Source organism: Nomascus leucogenys, chromosome 4, assembly GCF_006542625.1.
Source record: "Nomascus leucogenys isolate Asia chromosome 4, Asia_NLE_v1, whole genome shotgun sequence".
In the NCBI taxonomy this organism is placed as follows: domain Eukaryota; kingdom Metazoa; phylum Chordata; class Mammalia; order Primates; family Hylobatidae; genus Nomascus; species Nomascus leucogenys.
Window position 1 is genome coordinate 123,814,430 of NC_044384.1, and position 11,290 is coordinate 123,825,719.

Consider the following 11,290-nt stretch of genomic DNA (forward strand, 5'->3'; position numbering starts at 1 on the left):
ACAGCATCACTTGAGTTAGTACTCCTGCATGATAAATAGGACACCCATGGAGGCTGTTCTATCCCTTTCATAACCTCAAGGTGCCAGACCATTTTCACTAGTTCCCTGAAATATGTAAAAAACTTAGAGCCCATGTGTAACCCTCATGCTGTCTAATCTTAACTGAATAAGTTACACAACACTGAGAAAGCTGGCACCTTGTGTGCTATGGCACTAATCAGCAATGTTTGGCCAGATGCAGTGGCTCATGCCTGTAATTCCAGCATTTTGGGAGGCCAAGGCGGGCAGATCACTTGAGGTCAGGAGTTCAAGACCAGCCTGGCCAACATGGTGAAACCCCGTCTCTACTAAAAATACAAAACTTTTCTGGGCATTGTGGCACACACCTGTAATTCCAGCCACTCGGGGGGCTGGGGCAGGAAAATCACTTGAACCGGGGAGGCGGAGGTTGCAGCAAGCCACTGCACTCCAGCCTCAGCAACAAGACGCTATCTCAAAAATAATAATAATTAGTAATGTTCAAGGTCACATAACAAATGCATAGAAAGGAAATATTGATTAAATAATGAAGAGAGAAATGAATATAAGTACAGCCTGCGTTTAACTTCTCAGGCAGAAAAAAACAATTTTGTTGTTTTTAAATGCATAAATATAATGCTAATGGGTACAGCAAACTTAGCAAACAAAACTAAACATGTCATTTGACCATGGATCTAGGCCTTAATGAATAGGCATGATTTTTAATTAGTCTATCAATTATCTGTAGATAAATGAGTATTGGACGTTACTTGTATTCTTTAAGTCTCCCAAATTTGTATTCTTGGACTCATCTTTGTGTCATCTCCGTCTCCAAAAACGTCAGAATACCAAGGCCTGCTAATTGTTACCTTGATCTGCCTTGCCGATCTACTCCTCCCTCCTCAGCCTCTCAGCTAACAGCCTAGCCCAGTGCTTCCCATATTTTAATTATATTGACAAATCTCCTGGGGATTTTGCTAAAATATATATTCTGGTGCCAATCCTGTTGGTCCAGGGATGACAGTTTGAGTAGCAAGGCCCCAGCCTAGTTTTTCAAGAACAATCTCCTCCCCACCCTACTCTCAATTCTAACCTCCCTTTTGTCTCTTCAGGTGAGTTCCAGCCCTTCTTGTATCCCACTGGTTACAAGATAAATGTTTTCTTTCTTCTCTTTTTTTTTTTTTTTTTTGAGACGGGGTCTCTCTCTGTCACTAGGCTGCAGTGCAGTGCTGAGATCTCGGCTCACCGCAACCTCCCCCTCCCAGGTTCAAGCGATTCTCCTGCCTCAGCCCCCCGAGTAGATGGGACTACAGGCATGCGCCACCCAGTTAATTTTTGTATTTTTAGTATTTTTGTATTCTTAATAATTTTTAGTTAATTTTTAGTAATTTTTGTATTTTAGTAGAGACAGGGTTTCACCATGTTGGCCAGGATGGTCTCGATCTCCTGACCTTGTGATCCGCCCGCCTCAGCCTCCCAGGGTGCTGGGATCACAGGTGTGAGCCACCGCACCTGGCCACAAGATAAATGTTTTCTAAGTACTCTTCTGATTGTTTTAGAAGGGATCCACGTCCCCTTAGAGGCAGAGGCTCAAGGCACTCCAAGGGTTTAGTAGGGAAGCATTGACTAGTTGACTCTGCTGGAAAAGGTCTACCAAAACAAACCTGGCAAACCTTCTCCCAAATTCCCCATTCTCTGTGCAGTCTTTTTTTAGTCATGAGCTGTGCTGCCAATATGATACCAGTCCCAAGGGATTCTCTCTCTGTTGCCACTTTAAAACCCTCATCTGGAAATGGTCAAAAGCCCCTTTTCTTGGTTATACTTAGCACAGAAAGGAGGGGAAAAAAAGAGGGTAGTGATAGAAATTCTTAAAGACATTATGGGAATCAGAGCCAAGTATCTGATCTGAAGGCAATACACTCCAGCCCCAAAGCCTAGTATCATTTTCTTAGGACGTGGTCTGACTTTCCTTTTTAACTCCAGCTTCCGTTATGATTGGCATCATTTTATTTCTAGCACCCTGGAAGCTGTATCCACAACAGTGAGACCCAGATATAAGTCCTCTAGACACCCTACGTTCTCCCACTAAGTTCTGCTTTGCAGTTGGAGGGTATTTATGGTCAAGGCCAAATGGCAGACCAGCAAATGATCTCATTCTTCCTGGCCCACCTTTGCCCACAGAAAAGCATTTTGTGATCCAGATGAGATCTATCTCTCCATATACAAAAAAAAATTTTGTCCACATATGTAAAATGGTCATAGTGACTCCTTAACCATAAAGTAACATATATAAGACACAAATTATCAAACCCTGATTAGAGCTGAGTTATCACTAGGCACATCAGGCGCAGCGCCTAAAACTCATGATAGCTTTAGAAACCAATAAAATCATTTTAATTTTAATTTCTTTTAAAATTGGAAGAATAAATATAATAATATGAATATGACACCCAGCCAAACAGGGTCTGGAGTGGACCTCTAGCAAACTCCAACAGACCTGCAGCTGAGGGCCCTGTCTGGTAGAAGGAAAATTAACAAACAGAAAGGACTTCCACACCAAAAACCCATCTGTACATCACCATCATCAAAGACCAAAAGTAGATAAAACCACAAAGATGGGGAAAAAACAGCAGAAAAACTGGAAACTCTAAAAAGCAGAGCACCTCTCCTCCTCCAAAGGAACGCAGTTCCTCACCAGCAACAGAACAAAGCTGGACGGAGAATGAGTTTGACAAGCTGTGAGAAGAAGGCTTCAGACGATCAAGCTACTCCAAGCTACGGGAGGAAATTCAAAACAATAGCAAAGCAGTTAAAAACTTTGAAAAAAAATTAGACGAATGGATAACTAGAATAACCAATGAAGAGAAGGGCTTAAAGGAGTTGATGGAGCTGAAAGCCAAGTATCGAGAACTACGTGAAGATTGCAGAAGCCTCGGTAGCCGATGCGATCAACTGGAAGAAAGGGTATCAGTGATGGAAGATGAAATGAATATGATAATAAAAGCTACCTGGATTTTATATATGTGTCTGTGTGTGTGTGTGTATATATATATATATATATATATTTTTTTTTTTTTTTTTTTTGAGACGGAGTCTCGCCCTGTCCCCCAGGTGGGAGTGCAGTGGTATGATCTTGGCTCACTGCAAGCTCCGCCTCCTGGGTTCGCACCATTCTCCTGCCTCAGCCTCCCAAGTTAGCTGGGACTACAGGTGCCCACCAGCATGCCTGGCTAATTTTTTGTATTTTTAGTAGAGACGGGGTTTCACCGTGTTAGCCAGGATGGTCTCCATCTCCTGACCTTGTGATCGGCCTGCCTTGGCCTCACAAAGTGCTGGGATTACATGCCTGAGCCACTGTGCCCGGCTGGATTATATTCATTTTATACTGGTATAGTCATAAAGTATAATTTTAAATTTTTTTGGAAGGAAGAAACTGACCCATGAAGGTAAAAATGCCTAGGGCATGTGAAAGTCATAATGCAACCCTGGCTATAATTACATAGGGTCATTCTGTCAAAGTCTTCCACAACCTGGCCTCACCCCACATGTATAGCCTGTGTCTAATTTTCCTCTGGTTGGGCCTTCTTGCTAATCTAGCTGGTTCTTCTCCAACTGTTATTTGGGGGAGAGACCCAAGTCAAGCTTTCTTTTATTAATATGTCTTTATTCATTTCTTTTTCACATTTGGAAAGTTTTCTAACTTACTAACACAAACTCTACCCATTTTAATCCCACCTTCTTTCATAAGGCCTTCCCTAACTACAGCCGCCTACACAGATCCCTCAATTTTCTAACCTCTTACAGCGCTTTTAATTTATTGTACCTGCCAGAATACAGGCAAACACAGGTGAGAAGCAATCGCCCATTTCTCTATGAGAAATCACCTCCACCAAAAGAAAAAGAGATTTGGCCAATTTAACTTTATAAACTTTTGGTCATGTTGACGAAATAGGCAAATGTCTATGTCAATTTAAATTAACTCGAATGTATTTAAATGCACAAACGTTTTTAAAATAGCAATTGACATAAAATCATGTCTTGATTTAGAAATACTGCTTTTTGTTCTTATATCACATTCCGTGAGACTAAATAAAACTCCTAGTTGCAACTTAATTTCTTAGTCATCACTAAGGCCACATTTTGAGTCATCAAATGCAGTGTTCAGATGGTATCATCTTCACTTTCAGCTAAGTTCTTTACTTCCAGGTAAGTAAGATTTCCTTTTCGAAATCCTGTATTGAGCTGTTGCTAGAAAATTTATCCCAAGCTACAGGTAGCTATTCACATATTAGGACTATTTGCTAATATTCATGATTTCCTCAATATAATTACTGAATTGCGTTTAAAAAAAATCTTGCTTTAAACTATCTTCTTTATAATACAGCCAACATCTTTAACTGAGAGGCTATAACCTTTGGAATAATTACCATATCTTTGTTAAACCTCTGCATTCCTTTTTGAAACAACTTTATCACTTGATATCTATAGACATGTCAAGCTAGTATTGACTGAAGTGGTTTCAGGTTAATATGTTATTCTCCATCAGTAATTTGTTGTTCAAAATGAAGTCATTGAGACAGAGCCCATAATGTGAAAGACTTGTAAGGACTAGAATTTAAGTCCAGTTACTCCTTTTCTGAAAGATAATTTAGGGGATAAGATTTTGCTGGCCGGATGCGGTGGCTCACGCTTGTAATCCCAGCACTTTGGGAGGCCGAGGCGGGCGGATCACGAGGTCAGGAGATCGAGACCACGGTGAAACCCCGTCTCTACTAAAAATACAAAAAAGAAAAAATTAGCCAGGCTTGGTGGCGGGCGCCTGTAGTCCCAGCTACTCAGAGAGGCTGAGGCAGGAGAATGGCGTGAACCCAGGAGACAGAGCTCTCAGTGAGCCGAGATCACGCCACTGCACTCCAGCCTGGGCGACAGAGCGAGACTCTGTCTCAAAAAAAAAAAAAAAAAAAAAAAAAAATTTTGCTTTGTATTTGAACCTATCTGTGTGTCCTACCATTTAACTATTTGTCACAGTTTGGTAATTATTTCAGATGTATCGGTCTTTTCTCAAATAGATTGCTTTTATTTTCCACTTTTTATGATAAAATTTTAAAACGTACACCAAAACACAGACCCTAGCTTAATAAGCCAAATATACCCATAACCCAGTTTCAACAATAATCAGTAGATGGCCAGTCTTATTTCACGTATATCCCCACTCAGTCCCCACACCTTTATTATTTTGAGGCAAATTCCAGACTCTACTAATATCTCAAAAAAATCCCACCACTGTCAAACCTAAAAAATTAATGATAATTCCTTACTATAATCAAATAACCAGTGTTTGAATTTTTTACATATTGCTTTTATGTTTTCTTTATTTCATTCCACATCAGGATAATGTCTATGCATCATGATTGTTGGTCTCATTTCTTTTAAACTATCTATCCCTCTTCCATCTCTTTTTTTCTTCTCTCTTTGCAATTTTTGTTGTTGAAGTCACTTGAATCATTTGATAGGAAGCATTTCCTACAGTCTGTATCTTGCTTGCTGCATCCCTTTGGTACCATTTAACACGTTTCTCTGTGTCTCATATTTCCTGTAAATGTGTAGTCAGATCAGGAGGCTTGATCAGATTTGCCTCAATTATTATTTTTTTTGGCAAGACAACACCATAGGTGGTGCTGTGTATTCTTCCTGGAAAGTGCGTAATGTCTGATTGTCTCCTTTTTGGTGATGTTATCAAGCCCTAGTGATCATTGCCTAGATCCAGTAATTCAAATGGTGATATTCTAACTCTATCACTCATTCTTTCTTTATTAGCTGGAATTTCTCTGTAAAGAAAAATTTCCTATATCAACTATTTGGTTATTTTTTGCATAGTGAAGGCAAGATAAACAATTTATTCTTCATCTGTCAGTTTAAAAATTAATGAAGTTGTTTCCTAGCATTCTTCAAAGATATTCAATGTTAATTTGATGGGGTATTTTAGTGAACTTACAGATTTAAACATGTCTGAGAATTTTAAGTCATTATTGATGTTCAATTTGTTTCGTCTTTGACCAGTGGGAGCCTACTAAGTATGGCATCTAAGTCTTTTTAACATGACCCTAGTAGTCTTTAAGAGCTGCCTTGCTTTATAGCATGACAAAGTGTGGTAGGTTTATTTTTATATGGAAATGTACAATGTTTCCGGTTGGAATTAGCCATTTCTCCAGGGAGTCACAATCTGGGTGCTAGGCCTACCCATCAGCAATAATTGGTTACTGTTGCTAGGCCTTTTCAGTGGACGGAACAAAAAATATAAATTTATTTTATGTAAACTTTCTTGAGGTATAACTCATATACAATAAAATTCACACATTTTAAGTATACAGGTAACGACTTGACAAAGTATAAACCCATCCAAGCAGCACCCCAATAAACATATAGAAAATTTCCATCACTTCAGAAAATATCTTTATGCCCCTTTGTAAATCCCTTCTATCAGGCAGTTACTGATCACTATATGTTGATTTTAGCTACGGAAATTTATATAAATGCAACCATGCAGTATGTACTGTTTGGTGTCTGACTTCTTTTGTTTAGCATGTTTTAAAGATGTGTCCATGATGTTGCCTGTATCAATAATACATTCATTTTTGTTGATGAGTAATGCTCCATTGTGTAAATATACTGTAATTTTCTTATCTATTTATCTGTTAATGGATATATTTGATTTGTTTCCAATTTGGGACCATTATGAATAAAGCTATAACTGTATGCATACAGGTCTATTATTGAGCATAACTTTTTGTTTCTCTTGAATAAATACCTAGAAATAGAACAGCTAGATCATATGGTAAGGGTAGTATATGCTTAACTTTATAAGAAATGGTCACATTGTTTTCCAAAGTAGTTATGCTATTCAACACTTCTAATAAAAATGTATGAGTGTTCCAGTTACACCACATCCCTGCCAATATTTGGTATTACAAGAATTATTTTAGCCATTGTAGCCAGCAGGAAGTGAAATCTCATTGTGGTTTTAATTTACATTTTCCTTATAAACAATTTGTTATATGCTATTTGGCTATGTATATGTTTGTGTCTGTGTGTGTGAAATGTCTGTTTAAGGCTTTTGCCCATTTTTTTTTTAACAAATTGAACTTATTTGTTTATTTGTTTAATAATGTGCCAGCATTTTGCTGGGAGTTACAGGGGATGGAGAAAAGTTAATTTGTAATCATCAGATTGTATCATTTTTATTTGACCTAACCCTACTTTTTCATGGGGTTTGGTCTCTCTCTATGTGTATCTCTCTCTTTTTTGGTGTTGGGTGATGAGGTCTTGCTCTGTCACCCAGGTTGGAGTGCAGTGGCATAATCTTAGCTCACTTCAACCTTGACCTCCTAAGCTCAAGCGCTCCTCCTGAGTATCTGGGATTACAGGTAGAAGCCACTGAGTTCAAGCAATTCTCCTGCCTCAGCCTTCCAAGTAGCTGGGATTACAGGCACGCACCACCATGCCTGGCTAATATTGTATTTTTAGTAGAGACAGGGTTTCACCGTGTTGGTCAGGCTGGTCTTGAACTCCTCTTCCTCAGGTGATCCACCCACCTTAGCCTCCCAAAGTGCTGGGATTACAGACATGAGCCACTGCGCCTGGCCTCCTTTTTCTTTTAATAATTTTGTATAAGATTCCACCATGGTTTGTTTCTGTTTATAACTTTTTAAGTGAAATAAATTTTCCTTTGTGTTAGGATGGAGGAGTGACAGTATAGCTTTTCTAGCTTCAGAGCTGTAGAGCTCTTCTACCGTTTTTACAAAGTGTTTAAAAAACAAACAGGCCTAGCACAGTGGCTCACACCTGTAATCCCAGCACTTTGGGAGGCCGAGGTTGGAAGATGGCTTGGTCCAGGAGTTTGAGACCAGCCTGGCCAACATGGTGAAGTCTCATCTCTACTAAAAATACAAAAATTAGCCAGAGGTGGTGGCATGAGCCTGTAGTCCCAGTTACTCAGGAGGCTGAGGCAGGAGAATCGCTTGAACCTGGGAGGCAAGGGTTGCAGTGAGCCAAGATCACATACTGCACTCCAGCCTGAGCAACTGCAAGACTCTGTGCCCCACCCCCAAAACAAACAAACAAAAACAACTCTGTATGTGTATGTGAGACTTTAAATTTTCTGGACCTGATCATATCTGGATTGCTTTCTTCCCTACTTGTATCCAAACCATTTTGTCCCATGCCCCACTGTCTTGGCCCTGCTCAGTGTGGATTACGTCCAGCATTTTCTCCTCATTGCTGAGCTTTGTCTTGGAAGGGAGCTCCTGTTTGTCAGTTTCAAGAGCGTTCGGGGCCCCGGTGACTCCAGCACTGTCAGATCTGACTGCTTTGCCATCTCCTTGCATGCACACTCAAATTGGATCTCGTAGAACCCCATTCCAGTGTAGTGGCTATTTTCAGATTGACCTGCCTTGCTTTCTGGTGCGTGTCCATTGGTGACTTAGCACTTTCCTTTTCTCATGACTGTCAGAAACCCAGTCACCCCTCTGTTTCATCCGAGTTTCTTATCCCATTGGATAGTTTGTCCTTGCCCACAGTGTCTAGGTGTTGTGAGAATACCTTGGTATGCAGTTTTATTGTAGATGTTGCTATGGGTGATTGATTTTGATAGCCTAACTGCTCTGTCTGTTCATATGAGAAATTCGGAGAAATTCAAAACCACCATAAGCATTTTGTCACAGTGCTAGGCACAGAGCAGATAATCTGATGTTTGCTGACTGATGAAAGTTTATAGAAAATGTTCTGTTGTTGTGTAACAAATTACCATCAATTTAGTGCTTTAAAACAACACTTATGTATAATCCCACAGTTCCCGTAAGTCAGAGCCACAGCTTAGCGGGGTTCTCTTTTTTGGGGTCTTCACCACACTGTAATCCAGGTGTCAGCCAGGGTTGCAGCCTCAATAGAGGCTCAAATGGGAGAAGATCCACTTCCAAGCTCCCTCAGTTTATTAGCAGAATTCATTTGTAGGACTGAGATCCCATTTCCTTGCTGGCTGTCAGCCAGGGGCTGCAGTCAGCTCCTGAAGGCCCCCACAGTTCCTTGCTTCATAGCCCTCTCCATAAGTCCTCTCACATCGTGATATCTACTAAAGCCAGCAATAGAGAGGCTGTCTCTGATGTATGCTAGCAAGATGAGCCATATGTATGTCATAACATAGTCACAGGAGAGACATGCCATCAGCCTTGTCACAGCTTTTTGATTAGAAGCAAGTAGTAGGTTTCTCCTACACGGAAGGAAAGAGGATTGTTCAGGGAAACAACATGGGGCCACTCTAGAGTCTGTCCACCACGGTTCACATCTGCCTTGAGACCTGGTTTACCCTCTATATTTGTTTTTTTGTTTGTTTGAGACAGAGTCTCACTCTGTCGCCCAGGCTGGGGTGCAGTAGCACTATCTTGGCTCACTGCAACCTCTGCCACCTGGGTTCAGGTGATTCTCCTGCCTCAGCCTGCTGAGTAGCTGTGATTATAGGCACCTGCCACCATGCCTGATTAATTTTTGTAGTTTGTTTTTAGTAGAGACAGGGTTTCACCATCTTGGTCAGGCTGGTCTTGAACTCCTGACCTCGTGATCCACCCACCTTGGCCTCCCAAAGTGCTGGGATTACAGGCATGAGCCACCGCACTTGGCCTACCCTCTTTGTTTGTTAAGACAAAAAGGTGTCTGCTGATAGACTGCCAGTGGTGACTTTTAGCTTAATTTCATGGCAAAGGATAATAAATTCAACTGTAATAGTGAAATATGCAGTTCAAATAGAAACTTTAACAACAATAAATTGAAAATCCTACTACAGCAAAGTTACTTTGATTCCTTGCCCTTCTCTGTGAAATGGACATGGGTGTCTCTATTGCTCCCAACCTCACAGAGAAAAAATTAAATGATGCTTTTTAGTATCCAGAGGAAAAATAAGATTTCATATGCATCTTAGGCATTTTTAACCTATTTTGTGTCACCTGTGCTTGTGTATACTTTTGGAGTACTTCAGAGAACACATGTCCAAGAATGAAATAGTACCAAAAGCAATGGTTTCAATACTCCAATAAATCAGACAACCTGGGTAACCATTTGGGTAAGAATCAAAAGACGTGTATTTTGGAAACCACATTTTTTGGTGCTAATGATAAAGGAAATGATCTTATTTCCTATGCCAGACCAGCGTAAGGGTTTAATGAACAAACACTGTTTCATTACTTCTGCTTCTGTTCTAGCAACTGAGAGTATCCATCAGATTCACCTTTGCTTCCCCACTTTTGCTCATTCTGTCTTCTGTTTTCTTCATCTCATTTTTCTGGTAAGCAAGAAAGGGGTAGAAAAAAGTGTACCTCTAATGAGACAATCATTTTTGGGGAATGATATTCTGTATGCTTAGAAGCATTCAGCTGTAGGAGTGAGGGATTCTCCTCCCCTGCTTCACTGTAGGAGAAACACTGAATAGCCTTTGTTTGGTGGATGACCATAGATGCTGTATGCTATGGTGAAGCTGTTTCTTCTCAGCAGCAGGGAGAGAGTGAGGATGGGGAACTCAGGAATACAGCATACAATATATGGGTACAGATTGTGCAGGATGCCCTCTCTCCTGAATTCCTGATTCCCTTCCTTGTGAGAACAGCAATAATAATAATCAGAGTTGCCTTTCCAGTGGTGACCTACCCACAAGAACATACCCCTTGCAGAGGATCTTCTTCATCCCTCTCCGTAAAAGGAGAAGAGGAAACACAAGAAGAAATGCGTGGTGCAGATCTTCAATTCCTGCTTCATGGATGTGAAATGCGCAGGATGCTATAAAATCACTACAGGTCTATAGCCATGCACAAATGGTAGTTTTGTGTATTGGCTGCTCCATTGTCCTCTGCCAGCCTACAGGAGTAAAAGCAAGGCTTACAGAAGAATGTTCCTTCAGAAGGAAACAGCACTAAAAGCTCTCTGAATCAAGATGAGTGGGAAACCACCTCAATAAACACATTTTGTATAAAATAATCATAATAATCAGTTAACATTTATTGAATAATTATACCAGGAGTGATATTCAAAATATTTAAAAACTGAAACAGCACAGGTATCAACCAATCAGAATGAATACTGGCCATAACGGCATCCACTCTGATTAGTCCATGCCCTCACCATGTTAGTTGTTAAATATTTTGACAACAGACTATTTGGATATTTGAGGCCCACCGATGTCAACCCTGCTTTACTACATGCCAGGCACTATGCCAAGTACCTTAAATAC

At 40.3% G+C, this 11,290-nt stretch overlaps 1 pseudogene; it reads left to right on the forward strand.

The window, feature by feature from the left end:
• The first annotated feature begins 10,711 nt into the window (after positions 1-10,711).
• On the forward strand, positions 10,712-10,976 carry LOC100588897 (annotated as a pseudogene).
• The last annotated feature ends 314 nt before the right edge of the window (positions 10,977-11,290 follow it).